This window comes from Saccopteryx bilineata, chromosome 6 (genome assembly GCF_036850765.1).
Source record: "Saccopteryx bilineata isolate mSacBil1 chromosome 6, mSacBil1_pri_phased_curated, whole genome shotgun sequence".
In the NCBI taxonomy this organism is placed as follows: domain Eukaryota; kingdom Metazoa; phylum Chordata; class Mammalia; order Chiroptera; family Emballonuridae; genus Saccopteryx; species Saccopteryx bilineata.
Genome location: NC_089495.1, coordinates 34,907,920 through 34,934,172, shown reverse-complemented (window position 1 = coordinate 34,934,172; position 26,253 = coordinate 34,907,920). Strand labels below are relative to the sequence as shown.

At 43.2% G+C, this 26,253-nt stretch overlaps 1 protein-coding gene and 1 non-coding gene across 4 annotated transcripts in view; one reads left to right on the top strand and one right to left on the bottom strand.

The window, feature by feature from the left end:
- Positions 1–26,253, bottom strand: part of PSD3 (pleckstrin and Sec7 domain containing 3) — a 619,599-nt gene that overhangs the window by 470,153 nt on the left and 123,193 nt on the right. The window lies entirely within an intron of this gene.
- LOC136309849 (small nucleolar RNA SNORA48) lies at positions 17,678–17,821 on the top strand. The gene has a single exon (XR_010726480.1). It is a non-coding gene; the product is annotated as a small nucleolar RNA SNORA48 (small nucleolar RNA).

Sequence of the window (26,253 nt, the reverse complement as noted above, 5' to 3'; positions counted from 1 at the left end):
GTGGTCTGTGAGCTGGCAGGTCGCCTTCCTGATTGGGAGGCACCATTGTCGTGCTAATGTTTACTGGACGGGAGATTCTGCCCCCACCACTAACCCCTTGCCCTCCATGATTTTCCCTTGGCTTTTCTGTGGCTCGCCTGTCTTGGTGAGACACCAATAGGCAGAACGGCCCACTATCTGCCTGAATTTAATGAGAACCTGCATGTGAATGGCCATAATGGCAGCAGCGGCCTCTGGCCTTACAGAGAGAGACAGACAGACAGACAGACAGACAGGGAATGAACCAGCAACCTCTACACTACAGGGCAATGCTCAAACCAACTGAGCTATCTGGCCAGGGAACATTTTACTTTTTAACGAGGCATCATGCAAAAACGCCTTCAATCCTCAGTGATGCAGCAGCTCTCCTGACCGACCTGCCAGCACCCTTGACTTGCCCAAACCTAGAAATAAGCAGTCTGTGCATAACCAAAGACTTCAAAGAACAGGGAAGACAGCTTCCAGTTCATTCTCCTGAGATCTCTGGCAGAAGTGCCAGCTAGCCAGGGTTGGATGCCTCCCGGGACTGAAATTAACCAAAACACTAGTGAGTCTGGCAGGACAATGGAGCCGACCTCTTTGGCTCTTCAAAGAGAGGCAGCCCCACCCTCTCCTAGAGGCCATAGCCTTGGCGGACCTGCCGCCTTGCAGGCAAGAGCAGCTAGAGACGCTCTTTAGGGGGCCCATTTGTGAGGGCAGGGTGTAGTTTGTCTCCCCATTTAGGGCCCTCGCCTTTCAAAGTCAGGTTCCTGAAGAAATGGTTTATAGCCCTCAGCATGGTAAAAAGTCGTTTAGCTTACAAAGATATATGGATAAGATAGTGAAAGGTGCTCAGCTGCTGAATTAATATTTTATGTACTTCAAGCAATTGAAGTGCCAAAGTGCTAGCTTAGATATCCTTGTAAGAGAAACGAGAGAGAATAAACAGAAGAGACTCTTAAATCATCAACACGGTCAATAAACATGAGACCTGTGAAATGTTGAGTTGAAAGATGGAGAGGTGTAATTTGCTTATGAATCAGTAAGCAGCTTCATTCACGAGCTAGAGAAAACTGTCGCTGTTAGAGTCCGCTTAATTCTATATGAGCAGGGAAGCGAGGAAACTTAATCAGGTGAGCTCATTCTACACAGATTTGCTGGAGCAACATTAGGCTCTGTCTTCATTTGCTAGGGCTGACATAACACCATACCACAGACTGGAGATCTTAAATAGCAGAAATTAATTTTTTCACAATTCTGCAGGTTACACATCCGAGATCAAGGTGTCAGCAGGGTTGGTGTCTGAGGCCTGCCTTTCTTAGCTTACAGATGGCCACCTTCTTCTTGTCCTCACATAGTCTGTGCGTTGTCTGTGTCCTAATCTCTTCTTATAAAGACACCAGTCATGTTGGATTTGGGTCCACCCCTCTGACCTCATTTTACCTTAATTACCTCTTTAAAGGCCCTATCTCCAAATATAGTCACATTCTGAGGTACTGGGAGTTAGGACTTCAACATATGAATTTGGGTTGGGGCGGGGGGACACAGTTCAGCCCATAATGGTCTCCAAAGGAGATGATACTCTCCAAGGAGGAGTGAAGAGAGTGTCTCCCATCCGTTAGTCCTACACAAGCAGGAGGTCAGAAATCCCTTAAACCTAAACCGTATGTGTGGGTGAGTTTCCTGTGCTTTTAAGACTTTCCTGTACCTCCTAAAGTCTGAGAGAAGGTGATGATGAAAATGGCCTTATTTTCTCATCTAATTAAAAGGGGAAAACCTGGGTGTTTTTCTCCTCGGCTCCCAAGGATGCATTGACTAGTGGGACAGCAGAGTGTCCTGGCAAAAGCCAGCATCTGAAGCCACACTCCCTGCATTTGAATCCCATCCCTGCTATTAGTAGCTTGACCTCTTACTTGACTAAGCCATTAATGAAAAAAATAAATAAATAAAAATAAAAATCATGACAAGGGAAGGAATAGAACAATTAAAATATTTTGTTCTATCCAGTACCTAGCAGAAAGTTGAAAGTCTTGGAGAAGCCAGGATTTTGAAAACGTAACACCTCTGTTCAAACATGCCAGCCAATTAGTGATGGAGATTGCAGTAATTCCTAGATCAAGAGCTCATTACTTGTGATATGGGCCAAGGAGGCCATTTAAGCCCTGCTAAGTGAGACTTTGAGGTCAGCCATTTGCAAATTCATAGAAAGAAAGTGCTCTCATTTCAGTGCCTCTACCAGTCCGGGGCCTGTGAGGGTGGCCTGAATGTGTTCCTCAAACCGGCCACAAAAATGCAATGGATTCCACAGTCTATACCCATTACCCACATGTTTTCCTGGTCAGACAAATAATGGCAATGAGGATTAGAAAAAATTAAGAAGATATAGGATCAAACAAGTGGGCTAGAAAATCTTCTGTGGGCGAGGACCTAGTCATACATCTTCGCCCAACTCTTTCAGAGTCCAGAGGAGGAAACCAAGCCTCAGAAAGAAAATAGAGTTTATCCAAAGTCACTAGGCTCATAAGACTTGAACATAGAACCCATGATTCCCAATTCCAAGTTCACTGCTCTTTCAATTTCACTGGAGTTGTCCCTAAAACTCTCCACACTGTTCCCCCACACTTCGACTAGAGTGCTCATTTATTCACATGTCTGATCATGCCCCCATCTTTGCTTAAAGATCTTCAACAGCTCATGGCTCTTCATGAAAACATACAGCTTCTTATCCTAGCCTGTGAGACCTTCCCACTGCTGTTTTTCCACCTCACATAGAGTCACCCAGCCTTCTCTGGCACCCCCACCCAATACACATACCACACACATGCACACACTCCTTTCCTCTCAAGAGAAAGGATGGGAGAACGTGAGGTTTTCAGGGGAGAGAATACTGGGACAGAGATCTTCAGAGAGAGGCAAGTTTCTTATAGGAGGAGGAGGAGCTGAAGTAAAGATATAAAGAGATTTACAATGAAATACTAAACATGCAAAGCACAGTCAAGAAAGAATATAATCCCTAATGAGGCCCCGTTACTGAGAAGCACCTTGGACTAAAGATCATTTTGGTCTATTCTAGTCTAGGTCTACAAGCCTGGGGCTGGAGCTGATAAGTTGGCATTTGCTCACAAATTTACCTTGAGTCACCTGGCTTGTGTGCTTATCGGCTCAAGGAGGAGGACTCACTGTTCTAGTGGTGAGCACAGTTATATGATAGAGATCAGGGAGTCAAACTCATGCAATTAAGAAATGCTTTGCTGATACAAGAATGAGCCTGCTCAGTCAAGGTAACCCAGATGGTCTGGCATCTGCCGAAAGAAAAGATAGATAGATAGATAGATAGATAGATAGATAGATAGATAGATAGATAGATAGATAGATATTCCAAGGACAAGAGCATGATGAAATGAAGTCCTACCACATGCAAAAGTTGAGTTTGTTGGATTTTCCTGAAAGCAGTAAAATTAATGGGGTTCCTCCCATTAGAAGAGTGATAGAAACAACCAGGGTGCTGGATTCCGGATGACCAGTGCATCCAAGACGTTCTTGACCGCAGTGTTTGTGAAAACAGACAACGCATATAAACTGCCATGCCCCTGTTCTTCCCCCGCTTGCTCCTCACTTGGAAGTCTAACATCTGTGCCCTTCGCCTCCCTCCTCCCACTGGCAGCCTTTCTGCACTGCCTCAGGGGCGTTACCTAAGAACTAGAAGGGAAAATGTCTCTCCTTTCAGGACCAGTGTTTGAGATATTTGTCTGGGGATTGCAGGATGTTTGGGAAGGGGGTGACAGGGGAAGGGAGTAGGAGGAAATGAGTCTAGTTAAAAAGATTATGAAAGACAGTTCGAATGTAATAACAAAGATAGATAATCATATGTTGAACACTCAGGCTAACATCCAGCTTTATCCAATCTGAACATTATGCCGTATTTGCTTCAGATTTTTCTAAGAGCAATTACACTTTATAGATACAGCTGAGGCCCCCAGTTTGGCCTAGCTTAACTAATACAACAGCCAAAGAGGCAGTTCATACATAATGATACTTCTGCTCCCTAAATGACTTGTATAGCGTTTTTCATTTACATCACTAGTCCTGGGGTGAAAAGCCTAAGTTATGCATTTTAATCTGAAGATAGCAAGAAAAGAAAAAGCATTCAGAAAGGTGAAATGTAGTTGGTGCTTGGGATAAAGGGCATTGACAAAGCAAAACTGTACAATTAGGACTAGTATGTTGAAATCCTAGACGCTATGGAATCCACACCCCATTCTGTGACCTGTGGACACAGAGATTTAATCTTCTCAGTGGTTGCTTTTCCTGTATTCAGATTACATTAAACATGACTGGAAGCAAACACGATTTGTTTGTTTCCACTAAGCAAGGGTAGATACAGAATTCAGTACAATTCTCTGGTCTCCACGCCAATGCACATAGCAAGAGAGCACGTTGCTTCTCAAAATCATCTGCTCTCCTACTAAAAATGCTGCTGCATTCCTTATTAAAGATACATCCTACTGAAAAGTAATTGTATTATCTTTAAAAATTTGTGTGTCTTGGTCTAATTTTTCTCCTCCATGTTAAATGCTTGTGCCCCTTGTTGCTGTTCTTTGAGTTTTTAATCTCATTTAAATGTTATCATTTATAGCAACTGTCTCATGGAATAATTTCCTTCCTTTCCATCTTTTTCAAATGAAAGCAGACAAAAGATATTATTTCAACACAGAATCTGACGCTCAGAAGCCATAAAAGAAACCTGTTGTGGCCTCTGGGCAGTTAGTTATGGCGCAGCTTTGCAAATAAAGATAGTTGAAGCTCCTATCCCCCGACTACTCGGGCCAGGCAGAATCCGGGTGTCTGAATATTTGTATTAAATCTAAAATCTATCTTGGAACAGCTCCTCTCAGCAGAATGGAAGCAAGCCAGACCATGGACTCCCTGGACAATCACAAGGTAAAGAGAAGGTTCCTGATGGAAAGATTGGATGGGTTCCACATCTGAATCTCACAGCCCAGAAAAATGCACCGGCAAACCGAGACTGGCTAAGTGCTTCCATGTTAGCAAGGCAGTTGCCATTATTTTCAAATTTCAACAGATAGCAAACACTCCATTCAGGCTCCAAAACACACCTGTGTCTCTACACTTCTTCCATTAGCAATCTGGCTTTCTCACCAGCTGTTCCAGACCCCTTCCCTGTGTTTCTAGTTTCCGTATTCTGAAGCTGAGGGAACACCACTATCTAGCTGGTTCAAATATACCTGAATATCACTTGCTAACCCCTTCCTCGGTCACACAGATTCAAAACAAATGAACAAAGACAAAAATAAAATGAAACAAATATAAAAATGTAACGAAGGAATTCACTGCGTGAAAATTCACAAAAAGCAGTTGGGTGGGAGCTAGTTTGGCTCCCCAAATCCCACCTGATCTCCCGGGCTGCTGGTGATGACTCGGATCGCTCTACATTAGCCAGTGTCAGCTCTCAGACAAGGCGATGCTCTGCCATCGTGCCACCACCCAACCTGCACGCCAGCCTGCCTCTGCACTCACCTGTCCTGCTAGCTTCTGATGTGCTGCTGGTGCGATTGCACCCCTCTCCTTCTCAAAACTGTGCCCCTTGGTTCTGTCCTCGACTCTCATTACCAGTACCCACTCCCCTGTATTGCCCTCACTGCCATGCAAATGTATTGTACTGTGTCTTCGATACTGCCCCCTTTCCACCCTCCATTTTCTTCTCTCATTCATAGCCACATTTCTCGAAGCATTGTGTACGGACACTGCACTTCACTGACTCTTCAACTCGCTCGATTTGACATCATTCCCATCATTCCACTGAAATTTTTCTTGTCAAGGTCTCCTCGTTGCCTCATCTCAACCGCGTTAGACACAATTAATCCTTCAAGCTTCTCTGACACCAAAAATTGCCCACCCCTCTACTGACCCCTTCTGTGTTCCTTTGCCAGGTCTAGGACTGATACTCAACTGGTTGGTACCAGTTTGGCTATCCCAGTTGCTAAAATCTTGAAACATTTCATTTCCAGTTGTAAACAGCGACTACCCTGAGCCACTCCTGCCTTAGCCTCCTGCTGTCCTGACCCCTCCTCTGGGTCCAGATGAAACATTTGCATAATCCAGTGTGGTGTCTCCAGGACCCTGTTTCAGGATTGCCACTGGCATCTGTGCTGATTGGCCAGTCTCTGTGCCTGGCCCTTGTGACTCCTCTGCTGTCTGAGCTCTAAATGTCTTACAGGCCCAATGCTTTGTTATGTTCTTTATTCCCTACACTCTCCCCCGAGTGATCGCATCTCTATCTGCTGATTTAAATATCTCCAACATGCTGATGATGCCTAAACTTCCATCTTCAGCCCACCCTCACTCCAGAGTTCAATGTCTTCCCTGACATTTTCTTTCGGATGAACTCAGAAACATCTCAGACTTGACACATCCCAAGAGCTCTAACTCGCCGCCTGGGCACCCGCACCCCAGCTTATTTGAATGCAGTCTTTGCCACAGCCCAGCTGCTCAGCAGTCCTCCTTCTCCCTCATTCCAGTCTTCCGTGTTGTTTCCATCTTTGGTCAATTCTACTCCCCAATATATTTCATACTCATTTTCCTATCATTTCTCTCCTGAACCACCGAAAAGCCTCCAAACTGTGTTCCTTGCTTCCATTCTTGCTCGTATCCAGTCTGTTTTCCCCACAGTGGTCAGAGTAATCTAAAAATACATATCTTATTATAGTATTCTCCTGCCCCCAACTCCTCAGTGATTTCCCACAGCACCTGGAATAAAACCAAATACTTAACAAGTAAGTAAACTGGTTACTGCCTGTTTTCTTTCTGAGATCCCATTACAGTGGCCTTCTTTCAATCCTTATATTCACCCAGCCTCTTCCAGCCTCAGGACCTTTGCATCCCTAGAGAAATGCTCTGTTTCTACTGTTGTTGAAACTCTTCCCAACCATCAGGTCTCGGCCATGAATCTTTTCACTTCAGAGCAGTCTTTTCTAGATATTGACTGTGAGGATTACCTTACACCTCCCTCCCATTATTTTCACCCACAGTTCTCTACTCTTTTTCCTTATAGTACTTTCTTCAATCTTTCATTCTATTTTTTGTTTGTTTTACGTGTGGTCTTTTCTCTCATGAGACCATAAATTTTAAGAGGATAAAAAGCCTGTCTCTTTTATTCACTGTTATCTATCTAGAGGCTGATGCCACGACAAAGGAAAAACTTTTCTTGGCCTTTCTGGCCAACAGAACTCCTGTCATCGAGCCCTATAACCACCTGCCTAACAGGGATACTGTTCTTCTATAGGAAAGGGCTCTACGTAATCACCGCAGAGTAAGTAGAAGCCCTTTACTCTCAGTACTATAAAATCAGAATGTACATGATTTCACTGGTAGAAGCCAGTGAAAGCTTATATTTAGAATATACCACCTTATTAAAGCACATATATTTGTAATTTGAAATTTGTTTTTAGCCTCTGGTAAGTGGAAAGGTATAGAGAAGTACCCATTTATGTTAGTATATATAAGTGTAAGACAGTCAACGTTCACATGCCAGCCAATGGGGTAGGCATTCACGTACAACACCTGATCTTCTTTTCACAATGACCCTCTAAAGCAGACGGTCTCAACACTGACCAGACTTTCGTACCACCTAGGAATCTTTAAAATACTGATGCCCATGTGTTACCTCCAAGATTCTGATCATTTGATAGCCATGCACTTACTCTAACATGTATTAGAAAACATGTAATTAGAACATTAAAGTTTGACTCCAGGAATATTTACTTAATGAAAAAACAAACAAATATGAAAGCAGTATATAAAGGATTGAAGCTTCCTGAAAACACTGTTAGGCCAAGCAGTCTCCCTATAGAAGCCAGAAAACTCTCATTATTTATGAAAGTGTCTCCTGCAATCTGTAGAAAATCTGAAGGCTTCCTTTGAGGCGGTGTTATGCATCGGTGGGTGGTTTGCATGGACAGGATGTCTGGCAGTGGGTAAGTACACTGAGAGCCACTAGTTGGCATCTATTTTCTCTCAATACAAGGCCACCTTCTCATTTGATACCCCTAACTAATGCGCCTCTCTCTTTTCTCACATTCATACATTGCAAGGAGAAAAAAATTAAAGCTGAGGGCAGGCAGAAAAAATATACTGTATTTTCTCATGTATAAGATGCACTTCTTTCCAAAGAATTTGAGATCTAAAAACTGGGTGCATCTTATACAGTAGTTGTAGGGGTTTTTTTACTTGCATTTCCCACTTTTTCATGCTTATTTTTGAGCTCATTGTTGAAGACAGTGATTTGCCATCAGACATAGATGAGGATAAGCTAATGGATGGGAGTTTTGACAGTGAAGAGGAGTTGTATGAATTTTATGATCAATAAAACTTGAGTTCAATAACTTCATGTAATACTTTTTTTTCTTCAAACTTTGGGCTCCAAAATTAAGATGTGTCTTATCCATGGGAAGGTCTTATATATGGGGAAATATGGTAAGTAGAGGAGCCCAATGGAAGAAAAAGCTTTGGGGACTCCAGACCACAGTCCTGGAGGTCATTCCTGAAAAAGATTGCACTGTAATTGTCACTGCTCCCCAGAGGCCAGAAGGTAGAGGGTACTGTGTCCTCTCCTCCCCAGCAGGAGGGAAGATGGGTTCCAGTTTCAGAGACTGTCCTGTCCTCTGTCGGCCTTTTCTCAACCTGTCCCCAGTGGCCTGAGGGAAGAGTAACAGAGTGCAGGAGATATGCAAGCCGCTCTCCTCCAGCGGTGAAGGTCCAGGCTGGGGCTGACAATTGAGAGCAGGGAGATGACCACAGCATGGAAATCGAAGGGTCAGTGAGACTGCTTCTTGTTGATGGGCAGGAACTGCAAGAAGCTGTTGTAGTCATTTTCCCAGTGCTTATATAATCCAAGTAGGCACACTTTTCAGAGTTAAGGGTTAATTTTGTTTACATTTGAAAAAATATATATATTTCTAAGGAGAAACAGGGTTGGACTACATTGACATTTTAGAGAGAGAAACTGATGTCAGCTGACTAAGCTGAATTGTGGCCGGTGTTCCTTTGGTGGCAGCAGAGAGAGCGGTGCCCAAATGTAAAACTTACAAAGATAAAAATTTTAGAAGTGAAACAAGTGAAAATCTTGTGACATAGGATTAGGAAAAGAGTTGTTTTTACGTAATAGTCCATAAGCAAGATCTATAAAAAAAAAAAGTGATAAATTGTAGTTCATCAAATGATAAAAAGCACGAGGACTGGGTTCGGAGATCACTGGGTTGGTGAGCACATGCAGATTAGGGGAGAGAGGAGCACACGGAGAGGTGGGCGGCTCTTCTACCTGGCTGTTCCTGAGGTTTGTCCTTTTATAGTAAACTAGTAATCTAGCTGCCAGCTGCAAGAAGGGATGGTGGGACAACACCTGCTTTGTTCCCAGAGTGTCCCCAGCACCTGCCATAGGTCCTAGAACATCACAGGCACCAACAATGCCTCAGTTGCATGAATAAAGACTGAGGGACTGGAAAAGTCCTTTCCGCTGCAGGCACAGAGGGATGACAGGGTCAAAGCTACCAGCTCCAGGGCTGAAGCTGAGAACCTCGGCTGTGTGTGACGCCCCTCTCCCCTCCTGCAGGAAAGCTCTAGAGTTGCTCTTCCTTCCCTAAATCCGGCATCCGGTGCTGGTGTTCTGGGATCCACCTTGGGCAAGTTGCCAGGGAGGGGTGGAAAGACGGACAAACCACAGACCTGTCTTTGAAGGGCTCACAGCCTAGTGGCAGAGGCAGCCATGGATGTACACACAGAAACTGCAGTTCAGAACAGTGTACAAGTCACTGCGATGATGGGCCCATCTACCATCTGTTGGAGTAAATCACTGCCAAAATCAGGGGCTGAGGCTCTTAGCAGAGGGAGAACGCTCTAGTCCCGACAGTTGGCTTAAGCCTTCTCATGTAGAACACACCAATTAAGGGGACTATGAGGCTTCCATTAGATCCCAGTGGGATTCATTAGAAGAAAATCTTGTAGACTATTGCATCTCAGAACAGGTATTTGGATAACCCAGAAGAGTGAATTAATTAGAGGATTAAAAGCTCATTGAAGTTGAAAAAAATAAACTTTCATCTTATGAAAGACACCATTGAGAATATGGAAAAAACAATGCACAGATTGATAAAATATTTACAAGCCACATATCAGACAATCAGTTATCACATATTCTTTATTCAGAATAGACATAGAACACACAGAATGGAACAAAAAGACAAAAAAACCCAAAACCCCAACAATAAATGGGCAAAGGAAAAAAGTAGGCAAAGGACCTGAACAAGTACTTCACTAACAAGGATAGCCATTAGGGAGGCACAAACTAAAACCAGGAGGAGACAAGACTGTATACATATTAGAATGGCAAATATAAAACACAGTGGCACTGCCTGCCAGCAGCAGTGAAACTCCCTAACAGAGGAGGAGGAGAAAGACATCTCATACATTGCTGGTAGGAGCGCAAAATGGGAGAGCCATTCTAAAAAAAAACAGCTTGTCAGTTTTTTTAAAATAAAATTAAACATACACTTATCATATGACCCAGCAATCTTCCTCCTGAGCACTTTTTCTAGAAAAATGAAAACTAATGTCCACACAGCAGCTCTATTCATAATCTCCAAAACTTTGAAACAACTCAAATGTCTTCCAAAGAGTGAATGGATAAAAAGAAACTATAGAACATCGGTGTAGGGGTCATTGCGATCAAAGGAACACACTGTGGACATGGACATGTGCAATAATTTGGTTTTATCTCAAAATCATTGAGGTTTGCTGCATGAAAGAAGCAAGTCTTGAAAGGTTCCATGATAATTTCATTTTTATGACTTTCCTAAAGAGACAAAACCATTGTGTTGGAGATCAGTAGTTTCTAGGGAGTATGGGTGGGGAGAAGGGATAATCATAAAGGGGTAGCAGAGTAAGTTGGTTGGAATAACGTAAACATTATATTTCCTGATTATGGTGGGGGTTGGTCATACAAATTTGTGTGTGTGTGCATTAAAACTCATGGAACTGTGTGCACACACACAAAAGTCAATTTCACTTTATGATATTTTTTCTAAGTGTCATTTACTCTACCAGCTAAGTTTAACTGAAATACCAAGAGTACCCCCTCATTTACCCTGAATTGGAGTGATTAAACACATTGTACAAATATCTGCTGAAATTTGGAGATGTTTCTGGAATTTAGAGAACCGTCAGTTGCTTATCTAAATATGTCTGATGGCCAGTGGCTCATTAGTCCCTCGGCCAGTGGGTGAGAGGGGACCATTGGGTGGGGCACACTTAGGAGAGAGAAAGTGAGGACACTGCCATCTTGGCTTTCCGTGGCTTAGGTGATCAGACAAAACCCAGCTGGGTTTTGTTCCTAGATTGAGGCTAACTGAGGGATGGGAGCCAACAGCTTGCCCTTGAGATCACCCTGAAAAGCAGAGCTGCCCAGCCTGAAGGGATACAGCGTGTACTGCTGGCCAGAGCCACAGGGAAGTCGGACTATCCTTCACTGATCTTTTGGGCTGGTTAGCTGTGTTGGCGCTCAGTGCTGTCCATGAAAATTCTGCAAGCCACCTACACTGAACTCTCCACTATAGCAGAGACCTTGAAAAACAAAATGACTGAAGACTACGTTCTCCCCACGCAACTAGCACCCAGCTGTGGCTGAGCCTGCGTCATCACACCAGGCACCATACCAGGGAATGGCACCCTAGCAGAGACCAATGAAGGAGAGACCACACCCAGGCTCCTGGACTCTGTTGACTGTCTTCACCCTTCTGAGAAGATAGTCCCCTACTCTCCAGCTCTATCGCTGCTCATGCTGAGGGTACAGCTCAAAGGGGGGGGGGTGGAGAGAGAAAGAGAAGAACAGGAAACAGGCATGCCAAGCTCTGCAACTCATTCTTTCCCTCAGTGCAGTAGCAGCGGCTCCTGAACAAGACCTAGCCTGAGCAGGCACCTGAGAGATTGAGACTTTTAGAAAAATCTAGGATTTAAGCCAGTATCAGAGGAGACGGAGTATTTTATGAGATCAAATAGATCCCTCCTCCTCCTCCTCCTACTCCAGTACCTAGGTAGGGAAATTATGGGAGCAAGTTTATTATTGGTTATTAGAAAAAAATGTTTTAAATGTCCTATGTGTGTAAAGTGATGAGTAGAAACCTCTAGTAACTCTCACAACAGAAAGAAGAAAGGTTAGGGAAATAGATTATGGAGATAACTAAAGGAGAGACAGGAAAGGAACAATTTATACAAAGTTTAAGGTTTCCTGTCTCTTGGGTCATTTTCTTTTTTTCTAGCCTGCAGAGCCCCTCCCCTCCCCCCTCCCCTCCCCCCTCCCCTCCCCCACCTTCCCGGCTCTCTGAGGCTAGCCTCCTGTCCAGGGCACTTGCATGGGGCCGGCTCCCATCTCCTACATCCATGGAAACTTCTGGTTTGGCTCCATGCCCGGTCCTGCATCCCAAGCAATTGCAATGAGAACTGATGGGTTAGCAAGTCGGCATGGGTGGCTGTCAAATCTGCCTTTGACCAAAGGCAGCCCTAAATGTCACTGATGTTTTAAATGCCAAACTTTGTATTGTTAGGATGCTCAGAGGACCCTAGCTCCCTAAAACCTCAGGTTTTTTGGCGATGTTTTCTTCCTTATTTGTGAGTCATGTCAGCTGAAGGAATACAGTTTGAAGTTGGGGGGTTTAAGTAGCATATGTTTTTAGGTGACTAAAAACCAATTTTTAAAAACACACACACACACTTTAAATTTTTAATCAAGTTTCCAAGAAGTAGCTTTAGGAATATCTGTATAGAGATTTTGCTATTAATACTTCTTACTTGTCAAGATGTAGATATCTATAGCTTCACTTTTAGGATTATTGGCGTCCATTTATTGATAGTCACAGAGATCTATAAATTTTATACATATATCAACTCTAACATATTAACATGTCAATAGATCTTGCTGGTGTGAAAGAGGCTTCCACTATGAAGCCCAGCTGATAAGTGTCTCACTGTCATACCTATTTTTCATTGATATGTCGACTTTTTCTGATTCCCTCAATTATAAAGTTAACCGCAGGAGAAAAGAGGGAAATGAAAGGTGATACATGGAAACCGGCAGTCATGCCAGGGCTGAGGCTTAAGAATGGCAAGTGGCTCAGAAGGTGCCTGTCCCCGCTTATCTAGGTATCTTCTCTGGCAAGGTAACAACAGCTGCTTGTTGAAGGCTCCTGGCTTCTACCTGCTCTGACGGGCCCTCTCTTTGCCCCTTTCATACAGCTACAAAACACAGTCGGGCACATTCATTAGCCCGGGTTTTCTTCCTAGCCTGGCATACTTTGCAGGCAACAGACAGGTGCCAGCCCCCATCAGTGGCATCTGATCATGCCTCATTTATCCTCACCCTTTCCCATTTTCCTATAACAGCATAGAATTTCTTTAAAAGAACTAAGTGAAATTATACTTGGCAGTCCTTATAAACACACACACAACCACATTTATAAAAAAAAAAAACAAGGCCCTGGCCTGTTGGCTCAGCGGTAGAGCGTCGGCCTAGCGTGCGGAGGACCCGGGTTCGATTCCCGGCCAGGGCACACAGGAGAAGCGCCCATTTGCTTCTCCACCCCTCCGCCGCGCTTTCCTCTCTGTCTCTCTCTTCCCCTCCCGCAGCCAAGGCTCCATTGGAGCAAAGATGGCCCGGGCGCTGGGGATGGCTCTGTGGCCTCTGCCTCAGGCGCTAGAGTGGCTCTGGTCGCAACATGGCGACGCCCAGGATGGGCAGAGCATCGCCCCCTGGTGGGCAGAGCGTCGCCCCTGGTGGGCGTGCCGGGTGGATCCCTGTCGGGCGCACGCGGGAGTCTGTCTGACTGTCTCTCCCTGTTTCCAGCTTCAGAAAAATGAAAGAAAAGAAAAAAAAAGTGACAAAAAAAAAAAAAAACAAGCAAAAGAGATAATCTAGTTGGTCAAGATCCTTATAGTTAGAGAATATTTTGGGAAATTAAAAAAAAAACATGGCTAATAATTTAACCATTGGTGACAAGATAAAATTAACAAAATGACTCAACCAACAAGTATGTTAGATTGCAAATACTGTGCTTGAATCAGGAGTGACAGGTAATACTATTTTGCTTGTTTGCTGGTGAATTTGTTAAATTATGCACCCCAAAACACCATTTCGCAGACATTACACACATGCTAACCCAGCTTAGAAAGTTCTTACATCTTATTTTATACTCTTCTTCCTTCAAGGTCACATCCCATCTTCTCCCCAAACCTTATTGACAACTTCCCTCTGCCCATCCTGGGTAAAACTCTCTACACCCAATTATTTGTTTGTGTAAATACCTAACTTGCTGTTTAAGTGACTTCCTGAGGGACCTGTAAACTCCTGGGGACATTCACCACCTCTGGTACTTCTCTCATTTCCTTCATTGCACCTCACAGGTTCAGGGCACAAATGAACTCAATGGATTGTTCAAATATTCAAGCTTGTAGCTACACAATGTATCTCTATAAGTATGCAACTGATGAGAAGGCTAATTCCATGGCCCCGTAGCTCAGCTGGTTAGAGCAGAGGTCGGGAACCTATGGCTCACGAGCCAGATGTGGCTCTTTTGATGGCTGCATCTGGCTCACAGACAAATCTTTAATAAAAAAAAAATGTTAAAAATATAAAACATTCTCATGTATTACAATCATTCATTTCCTACCGCTTATGTTCATGGTTGCGAGTGGCTGGAGCCAATCACAGCTGTCCTCCGGGACAACACCAAATTTTTATTGGACAATGCGTAATGTACACGGGTCGTTGTATGGCTCTCACAGAATTACGTTTTAAAATATGTGGCGTTCATGGCTCTCTCAGCCAAAATGGTTCCCGACCCCTGGGTTAGAGCATCATCCCCACATGTGGGTTCAATTCCCGGTCAGGACACATACAAGAGGCAACCAATAATGACATGAATAAGTGGAATAAGTCCAACAGTTGATTTTTTTTCTCTCTGACTGTCTCCTTTCCTCTCACTAAAGCTCAATAAATATTTTTTTAAAAAGAAAAAATGCTAATTATTGTAGACTTAAGGGACCCTAGAGTGATCAAACTGGAGGGATATCAGTTAACTGATTGAATCCTATAGTCATACACTGAGCCTCGCTGTGGTGATCTTCTCGCTGTGTTAGGGGTTGGGAGAGAAAGAAGAGTCAAATGGGGTCTGTAAGTTGAGGATGCTTACAGCCTATGGCTGATCATCAGGTCCATTGCTCATTTTGTAGATGAGGAAACCAAGGCTTAGAAAAGTAAGGTGACTTGCCGAGTCATGCAGGACAAGCAGCAGTGTACCCCTGTTTCTTCGGCTTCACCCCGCACATCCTCTGCCCGACTTTTGTTGCATATGAATACCATCTGTTCAATTCCTACTATGTTTTACTTAAATAATTTATAAAGGAATCTTTAGAATTATAAATGAGAAATAAATGGCAAACTAGTATCATTTTCTATAAGTAGAAGGTATATATAAATATTAAAATATATAAGTTTTAAAATAGACATAATAAAAATTGTGTTAGTACCTAAAGCCTATATTTTTGGAAAATATTACATCAAAATTCATATTGACCAACTAGATAGACTAGTGTATATATTCACATATATGTTACTATATACATACGCTATGGCCCACATTTGAAAAATTAGTTTTTTGCAGTTCTATTTATTTGATTCAATCTGTTTTGCTCCAAATGCTAAATGAATAAATAAATAAATAAATAAATAAATTCAAAACCAGGCCAAAAAAAATTAGCCATGCAAAAGTGAAAGTGCTAAATGGTATTCACCAAAAAGCACAATAAAGAAATTAATTAGAAAGCATATGTGAAACAGTGAGATTTGAAGAATTCAGAATTTATCTAAAAGGGCAGGAGAAAAACAACACTGTTTTCTATCTAGCAGTTTATTTAAACTTTGCTGAAATCAAAGTTGGCGCTTCTGTTGACTGAAAGGTTTTCCTATTTCTTTGTAGATAAAACAGTATAGCCTGAATAAAAGAAAAATTGAGTTTTTATTAACCTGAATATTTTCTAAGCCGATCATTCCAGTTAGCTAATTTTGATTGGAGTTTGCCAAGGATTCACAAGAAAACTTAATTTTAACTGTCATTGTTAAAAATAACTTTTGAAAAAATGAAGTCATAATTTCCTGTCAGCTAGTACAGAATACCAAACGCAATGTCATGTTTGATTATTGGTAATATTGTGGTGGGGCAGGCTAAACCTTGATTTTAAATGATTTTCGTTTCCTGAACACCTGTCATGAGCTGGTGTTCTGCTTTACTTGTACAAGCCCTTTTGATTATTTTCACATTTCAGCGGGACAGGCATTATTAGTATCCCCTTTGTGCAGACGAATGAACTGAGCTACCAAGAAATTTAATAACTTGCCTGAAGACACATCATGAGTGTAACAAGGACACTCAGCCAGGTCCATCTCAGTTCCAAGCTTATTATTTTAGCCCCAAGTGTAGCAGAACTGAAGTGCGCAGAATCCTGGCCTGAGGCGCACAGTTGGCATGGCAGTCCTTTGTCTTAAAATACATGAGTTGGGTTTTTCGAAAATGCTTCATAATCCAGCAATTTCGCATAAACCTTAGATCCAATACAAAAATAAATTCAAGTTAATTGAAAACTTCAGACGGCTGAATTCTAGTCCATTAAGCTTGACTAGCATGCGATTCCTAATAATTAAAGATGCTTCTGGTGTACAGCCAGACAAAGGATTGTGTGCACAGGGGCATGCTTAAATTGCTTCTTTTAAGTTGAGGTGGAAACATTCTAATAATACTGAGAGAATCTAAGTGCTGCCCAGGAAACCCATCTCCAAACGTTATGTCACTCCCTAGCTAAGAAATGTGCAAGTTAAACCTTTTAGAGCCCTGCTTAAAATGTCATGAATAAAATTCCTCCCTTCCACCATTATAATATTTCCTTATTTTCCCTACATTTTCTCTAAACATGTAATTCCAAGGATTGAGAAAAAGAACTTGTTAGAATCCATGCCTTTGTGACTAGCTAGGATTAGATTAGTCTACTATTAAAACAGTGAACACCCATTATGTTTGCCACCTGATAGATACAAGGTAAACTTTCATTAAAATCATTACAGAATTTTATTATTCAAGGCTTACTAGACAGACCACAGGTAGATTCATTTTGAGGAAATTTACTTCTCACAAACCCTAATACCTCTGACTGCATATAAACTATCTGCCTCCCTCTTTTCTGACTTAGAAAGCAGCTGGTTTTGCTTTCGCAAACACACTACTACCTTAAGGGACATAGGGACAAGAGAACTCCCTTCCAAGTGCATGTGTGACCAGCTGATGCTTTGCTCCAGCGTAATTTCACACAGAACATCGAGCCCAGCAGGGTCTGACCCGACTTGGTCTGAGGGCTTGTTCAGCTTCCCCGCTACCCCAGTCCGTGGGGAGCCAGGGGAACAGCTCCCCACGCTCAGATCCAGGTGTCCTCTCCGATGGTCGTGTTTCTCTCCTCTTGTGCTTGATTTCTCTCGTCTGTAAATAGAAACAGTAATAGACCCTACCTGATGCAGTTCATGTGAAGAGTAAATAAAATAATGCACATAAGCCCCTGGCAATGGGCAAGGAGGCACCTGATTGGCGGTGCTGTTCTTATATCAGTCAGGGGCAAAGCAGGTGTTCAGCCCTAGTTCATCCTAGCTCGATGCCTGTATTGGTGGCCAGAGCTGTTTCATGCCTAGGGCATGAAACAAATAAATTAAAAAATAAATAAATAAATAATGCACATAATGATGACAGATAGTTGCTCCATAAGTGTTAGCTGTTCTTAACCTGGATAGTCACTCCTGACGGGAAGCATTTCCTACCCATTTAAAGCCAGGCTAGGTACCCCGTTACACAGTTCTGTAGCATCTTGACCTTCCTTGCAAAACTCATTATACTTTTAATTGCTTATTCAATGTTGATTTTTTTAGGTAGATTATACACGCTTCAAAAAAAAGTCTTTTTTTTTTTATAATGCTAGTGTTTAGCACTGAGCCTAAAAATGTATATTTGTTAAATGAGTGAAAGTTAATTGCTGATGCTGTAAGACAGATGACTTTTTTGAACATATACATAATTATCATATTTTAAAATCGGTCAATTTCCAGGAACTATGAATCGAGAGAAGTTGATATTGTACTCCGCCTTCGTTTGTGATATCAGTCAGAGGAAAACCTATTAATAATAATTACCGTAGTGCTTACCTAAGGTTTCCTTACTGTAATGCCGGTGGCCGAGGCCAGGCAGGTTCACATTGGATTTGGGCAGACGGTAGAAAAACCGTGGAGCAGGAAAGGGTTGGGCCATTCCTTTTAATAGTCTCATAATGGTGGACAAGCACACAGGCAGGGGAAGCCACCTCTCAGGCATACAAACAGCAAAATGGTCCCTCACAGTGGTGGGCAGACAAGCCATGCATCCACAATCCCCCACAGGCCTACAGAGGCCACACACACGTGGCACTGCCACGCACTCACGCACCAATCAAGCAGAGTGCTTGCAGCTGGTAACCCCACGAGCAAGCCTAACGCAGCTGCCCCACACCAACCCTCTTCGGCTTTACAGTGTGTTCATAAGTATTATTCTATCTCAGCGGACCACAGAATATAAGAGTTGGGAGAAACTCCAGAGTCCTCGCATCCAAAGCTTCATTTCAGAGAGAAGGAAAGCGAAAGCTGTCAGTGCACCGCGAGGCCCCGCCCTCTCCGGACACCTCCTACCCAAAGGGCACGAGAAAAGCCCGAGGACTCTGCCCCTGTGATCTATGGCTTCAAAGTCTGGATCGTAACTTTCCTGAGCGTACCTCAAAGAGCCTGTGAAAGGATAGGAAATCCCACAAAAACGGGCAGCTCGAACTGGAAGGTGGGACTACAGTAGGGAGGTCCAGGCAGAGGTTTCCCTTGGGTTTCATGAGCCAGCAGCAAGCACTGTTGCTTCATGACCTGAGGTGACCCACAGTAGGGCCGGGTGAGACAGGCAGGGGCTGTTCCAGAGGGACCCACAGCAGTTGGCTCTGCATGACTCATGTCCCCCACTGGAGCCAACTGGGTGACTGCTGGGCTCAGCCGACGCAGCCCTGTTTCCTGGCCGGCTTGAGGAACTATTCCCGGCATCTGCCTCTGCATTCTGTCCTCTGTGCCGGCTGCAGACGTCTCCCTCCAGCTCTCCAACACGGAACACCTGGAGGACGGGGAGAGTCCCTCCGGCAGTTAGGCAGGTGGGAAATGCTTTCTGTTAATGATGTACAAGATAATGATCTTCCAAGCGACCAGAGGTTCAATTCAGTTCATCTGGCCATGTTTCAGGAGCGTGCTTTGGGACCACGGGGCTGACTGCCAGTCCCCTGATTTTGTCCCCTCTGCAGCCTCCATAAGGGGGGATACTTGCCACACCCCCAGAGCACCCAAGGAGAGTGGGTGGCCCCGTGGGCTACTTAGTAACAGCAGAGTTGAAGCTAAGGTCAGGGTCTTCCTTTTAAATAGAGTCAGGCTCAGTCTTTAATTCGCACTGTAATCTTTCTTCCTCATATCAAGTGGGCTTCGGACAAGGAGCTGGCATGAAAGGCGGGCCAAGTGCCTGGTGTGGTGACATCTGGAGCTGGCCTCGCTGTGACGATGAGAACAAGGCTGGGGCCTTCCTCCCAGGCACCTTTGCTTCTTTCTCAAGTGGTGGTCTAAACATCTAAGAATTCCAGAAAACCCCTTCCATCTCCTGACACTGTCCTTGGAGTCCTCTCACCCAAAGCCTAGTTATGCTTCATAATTCTGTAGAAATGTCTACGTTCCCATCACATTCAGCCCACAGTTCTGATGGGAGCTATTCACACACCCTGACTTAATGTCAAGCTAACATAAAGCAAGTTGCTTAAAACTGTCTAAACTCAACAGAAGAATAGCCACCCAGCATGATAATAATTATTTACTTTTAGCGGCTTGAATGCAAATGTCATTAAATCTTTACAACAGTTGAAAGAATTACACAGGGGAGCTTTTCAATTTAATATGAATGATAAATCTTGTACATGCTGTGGGATCTGCTGGCCTATAAAAACTGAGTGAAGCAGTTTCTACAAGGGCTTAGTTTGCCTGAAATAACTTAGGAACAAAGCTTCATTCTTCCTATGGGGGAAGGGAAAGGAAAGGGAATAGATTTGGAAGAAGGGGCCAGCCAAGTAGCCAGCCAACCAGACTCAACAGAAGTGCTTGGGCAGAAGCTGTGCTTCTGCAAAATTCAACAAAGTATGCCCCATTACGTGCAAGTCTCTGCAGATGTGGATCCTGCCTTCCAGTGAAAGAGAACCAAGTATAAATAAACGTTGTCAGTCCCTCCCAACACAAAAAGAGAGGACACACTGGGATGAACCAAGCCAACTTGAATCCAGGACATTGAATCCAGAGACCCAATATCCCCATATGGTTTATCAATATGTGTTTGTAAAATCCAAATTTTCTCTAACTCTCTCCTTTACCTAGTCTAGGCAGATGTGGTCTTGACGTTTTATTTGTAGAATGTGGTCTAAAAATTAGAAACCTCTCTAAATCATTTTTTAAATTGAATTTATTGGAGTGGCATTGGTTAATAAAATTATATAGGTTTCAGCTATACAATTCTATAATATAGCATCGGTACATTGTTCTAAATAATTCTTGAGTGGCAAAATAATTCATTAATGTGAACTTGTGGATTTTCTCCTGTTTTTTTTCAGCCTCCTTCCCTTTAAGACAAGGCCTTTGCTGTGTCTTGGGGAGGCTTATGTGTCAAAAATACACAGTTTCTTCAAGACATTTCTGCCTGGCCAGGTAGCTCAGTTGGTTAGAGTGTTGTCCCAATATGCCAAGGTTGTGTGTTTGACCCTCGGTCAGGGCACATACAAGAGTCAACCAATGAATGCATAAATAAGTGGAACAACAAATTGATGTTTCTCTCTCTCTCTCTCTCTCTCTCCCTAAATATCAATTAAGAAAGAAGACATTTCCCTTCTGTTAGGAAATGCTGTACCAAGTGTCCAGGGAGATGAGGGTGTTGGCTTGAGCCTGGAAAGGGTAAGAAGTGAATCCTGGAGAGCTGCTCAGAGGCAGTGTCCTGGGGAAAGTTTTAAGCGGGAGAGTGACACAAATTAAGAGAAGGGCCGGTGTGTTTATGAAATAACTTGCACACAGCTAGCCAGGATTTTCCAGGCTTCAATAATCCTGCCTCCCACCTTCTAACCTTGCCTGAGGACCCAGAGGCACATGCCTTTCCGCTCCCAACTACAGAGAGCCCTCTTCTGTTTTCCTGAAGATTGCTAAGCTTTTTCTCAAGGCCCCACCAGTTCTGCACTGGAGTGGATGATGACTTCAGACAGAATTCATATATTAGGTATATATAACAGAATTTATAATTAAAGAAAATAACAACTTTTGTCTTATATCTGGAGCTGGGGAGGGTATGAAAACGTCATCTTTACTCAGGCATAGAGAAGAGAGAGAAGATCCTTGACCTCCCCTCCCCCCTCCTAACTTGTATACTTCTTAGGGGTTGCTCTCCCAGAAGGCATGGGGGGTCCAGACCCCAGAATCAGCAGAGCTATCAGTTTATAAAGCTCACAGCCTAAGATGGGAGGCAGATTGGCCCAGGTTAGCAAGGATGGAGAACTAACTGATGACCAAAGCAGGAAGCTCCCCCAGCATCAGCATGCTCTGTGCCAGCATGGGTCCAAAGACTTCACCTATTAGAACTCATTCAACCCTGGTTTTCTATCAGATGGTACTCATCTACCTCTGTTTCACAGGTAAGGAAACTGAGGTACAGAGAGAGTAAGTGCTGCCCGGCCAGGAAGGGGCAGGCAGGGCCAGGACTCACACCTGGAGTCTGACTCCAGGTCTGTGCTCTTCTACCAGGGGCTAGGTTGGCATGTGCTGAAGGAACAGCGGATCAGGAATTCATGTGTGCTCTCATATCATGGAAGTTTCTTGACCCTTGGCCCAACTTCAGTGGACTGGGAGCCCTGAGGACATCTGAGATTGAATTTCAGGCTAGTCCAGTAGGGCTGGAATTTGGAGCTAGATTTTAATGGGATGTTATTACAAATAATAAAATAGCTCTTTTTCTCTGAGCATGTAGATGGCTTTTGTTAACTGCTGCATAGTTCACCAATAACTCAGTTTGTTCTTTTTCATGCTCTTAATAAATAGGAACCCATTTCTTCTTAAGACAGAGACTCTCCCCCTCAGCATAGGCCGATTGGTTAGAGAGCTGTCCTGATACGCCCAGGTTGTAGGTTTGACCCTCGGTCAGGGCACATACAAGAAACAACCAATGACTGCATAAATAAGTGGAACAACAAATTGATGTTTCTCTCTCTCTCTCTCTTTCTCCCTCTCTCTCTTTCTCCCTAAATATCAATTAAAAAAGAAGACATTTCCCTTCTGCAAAGAAGGGAAATTTCCCAAGCCTGCAAAGAGAGGGAAATTAATATGACAAATTCTTTGGCAGGTTTTTATGACTAAGTTGCCTAAAGGCCCCACAAACCTGTTTTCTGGGAGGGAAAGCGGAAGAAAAACCAATCTTTACATTTCTGTTACCAAATTCAAGGGGGTTCACTGTTTGGGGTGCTCTATTCAAGAATGAGACATTGTTGTCATTAGGTAATTTTGTTTACCTGCAGCAAGTGAAGGAGATGGGGTGGGGGGGTGGGGGCTGGGATTCACATCCAAAACTCTACCTCCTAAAGCCCAGGCTTAGCTAGGGCTTACACACACTGTTTGGCTAATTACTTGTCAGCCCAGGCTTAGCTAGGGCTTACATATACTGTTTGGCTAATTACCTGTCCATTTCTTCTTTGCACTTGGCTACACTTATCCAGTTGGGTGCCTGTCAAACTCATCTTGTTTACAACTGTGTCTGCAAAAATACTGTGCTTCATTTTAACATTTAACAAGAAGAACATTTGGTAAGAACTGCCCAGCCCCTGAGACCCTTGTCCTGTCTAACATTACTTTTGTGAACTGATGTATTGTTACAGTGTCACAAATTACAAAACCTCATTTTTGTTCAGGGGTCACACTCTACTTGCTCCCAACCTGGATCACCTGCTTTGATCTACTGTCCAAAGAGCAGAGTCCTTCCTGTGCGATGGCAAGGCTGCAGACCTTGCACAAGGGGCCTCATTCAAAGAAGCATCCCAAGCCCAACCTCCCTCCCCGCCTACATGCTCTGACCAGGAAATAGCTTCAGATCCACTGACTTTGATCAAGCTTACAGGATCCATTCCTGTGTTCCTGCTGTCTCTTAGCAACACCTTACAGTGTGGCTTTATTCAGTTGCCATCACCACCTGCCACCTGAGAAAGGAAATCTTCCAGCGTAAGGAAAACCCTTCTAGGTCTAGTAGGATGCAAACACTTTCTAATGCATAGACATGGCACTCTAGGTCCAGATTTGCTGGATCTGATTTCAAATTTTCCATTAAATGATGCAATTTATTTATTTATTTATTTATTGCTGAAATATATGCTTTTTAATTACATGTTATTCTTTCTAATAAATAATAAATAAAAGGTATAAATTTCTAAGCCAGAAATCCTAATTTTCTGTTTGGAAAATACTCACTCTGTGTATATATGACCACATAATTATTAGGTTACTTCATAACAAATAATGTAATTCACCCATGAACTCGGCAGAAACCCTAAATGAAACCCTCTCTTCATTCTGTTCACGCACCAAGCTTTCCTTCCTCCACTCACATGGCCCCTGAAGCTCATCCCCATTAGGCATCTTCCCCTAATGAAAAGGAACAGAGATGATGACTTTTCTCAGATTAGAATGTGCAGAGAGTAACCAGAGCGGCTTTCCTATTCAGCCATCGCCGCTGTAGGCCTACTCTGATGATTACACAAAGTGGTCAACCTTTGCCCTTATGCTGCTGATGTTTCTTGTATATGTCTAAAAATCCTTCTTTGCATATATGCTTGCCTGCCTCAGACTTCAAGCTTACAGAGAGCAGAAAAAGGATCTTCCATCTATTTTGTGCTTTATAAAGGACCTACGGAAACATTTAATAAATCCTTTTAATAATGTTTAAAGTAACTTACAGGGAGTCAATAGTATAATTCCTGCAATTACTTCTAATTGGATCTATATAATGCTTTTTTCCCCAAAAGAGCTTTTTGGAAGCTACAAACAACACAATACATGAACAAAAACAACTGGCCACACATGGTTCACAACAGCACACAAAGGCGGTAGAAGGTCAGTTTGCAGAGGACTGTAAGGGAAAGTTCACTTACTAAAACAGATGGAGGATGAGAAAGGATTTTGTTATTAGCATTTTTTTTAAATGGCATGAAACATAGGAATGATTTACTTAACTTGAAAACATTTGTTTTTTAAATTGTTTAAAGTATAAAGTAAGCTGGTTCTTTATAGGAGAATAGTTATCACTGTTGGAGGAACATTATTCACAAAGTAGATCTAGAAAATTAGGTCAACAAGCTCAGTCAAAGAGAAATACTACTGTAATTCTTTGGCCATGGGCCCACCCAAGAACTCTTTAAACATTAATCTAAGCCACAACAGAAATACATTTTCACAAAACAGCACTACTTATGATCCCAAAGATAGCTTGAAATTCTGTTCCATTTTGGATCGACTCCAACAGTGCCAACCAACCACCTTGCTTGACAAGTGGGCAGTCTGGTCGGCGTCACAGGTCAATGACTTAAGAACGTGAAATGGAGGGACTAGAGGGCATGAGGAAAGAACTGAAGGAATTAATAAAAGAGAAGTTCATTTAGAGTGGCTTTGCCATAGGTGAGCTTTTTAAAATTTTTTTTTTCTTTTCTTTTTTTTGTGAGAGATAAAGACAGAGGCAGACAGGCAGGGAGAGAAAGAGATGAGAAGCATCAATTCTTTGTTGCGGCACCTGAGTTGTTCATTGATTGCTTTCTCGTGTGTGCCTTGATCAGGGGGCTACAGCAGACTGAGTGACCCTTTACTCAAGCCAGCAACCTTGGGCCCAAGCCAGCGACCTTAGGCTTCAAGCCAGAGACCTTAGGGCTCAAACCAGCGACCATAGGGTCATGTCTATGACCTCACCATCAAGCCAGCGATCCCATGCTCAAGCTGGTGAGCCCACGTTCAAGCCGACAACCTCGGGGTTTTGAACCTAGGTCCCCCTGTATCCTAGGGCAGTGCTCTACCCACTGCACCACCATCTGGTCAGGCTACCACAGGTGATCTTGAAGGTAAGAAACATTTATGGAGCACCTATTAAGTGTAATGCTTTTTGTAATGATAAAAAAGTTTTTTTGATTTAAATTCTAAACATTGTAACTACAAATAATCACACTCTTTGAGGTTATAAATATTGAAAGGATCTGCTTTAGTGTCTATCAGTAGAGTTAAGTTTCATTTGGAGAAATTCAAGTCCTTGAGTAACTGGAGTTTCCCCTCCTTCACCTGCCTTGCTCCTTCATGAATTTATCAGACCTTTAGTTCAGCATCTCTAGTAAAGGATTTGGGGGGGGGGACCAGAGCTCCCATCGTTGAGAGGGATTTAAGTGATGTGCCTCAAGGGTTCTTCAACAAGATTAGGAAGTGGGAGGCAGCAGTATTACATCCTTTAATCTGCAGGATAACTGTGGGCAAGTCACTTCATAAATGCATCCATCCTTCACTTACTTTTTGTGTTTTCTCTCATGCTTAAAACTCTCCAAACGCTCCCCATTATACTTAGAATAAAATCCACACTCTTTACCTGAGACTCCGAGACCCTATGTGATCTGGCCCTACCTCTGGCCCTGACTTTGCCAGTGATTTAGGCTCACTATTAACCCCGCAGGTACATGGAACTCTTCTGCGAACCCTACCAGAAACCTTCCCCTCCTGATTACTAATAGCTGTTGCCTGTCATTCAAGTCTCATTCAACTCAGTCCCCTTCTCCATGATGCCTTCTCTCCTCATACAGACTAAACTATTCATTTCAGTGCCTCTCGCCTCATCCCTCCCTTCTGTTTTATTTTCTTCTAAGCACTTGTCACAATCTGAAGTTTGATGTCCACATTTCATTTACTTATCATTTCCTGCTCCTACCAGAATGTATGTCCTATTCACTGCTGTATGTCCACTGCCTAGGACAGTGCCATACACCTGGTGG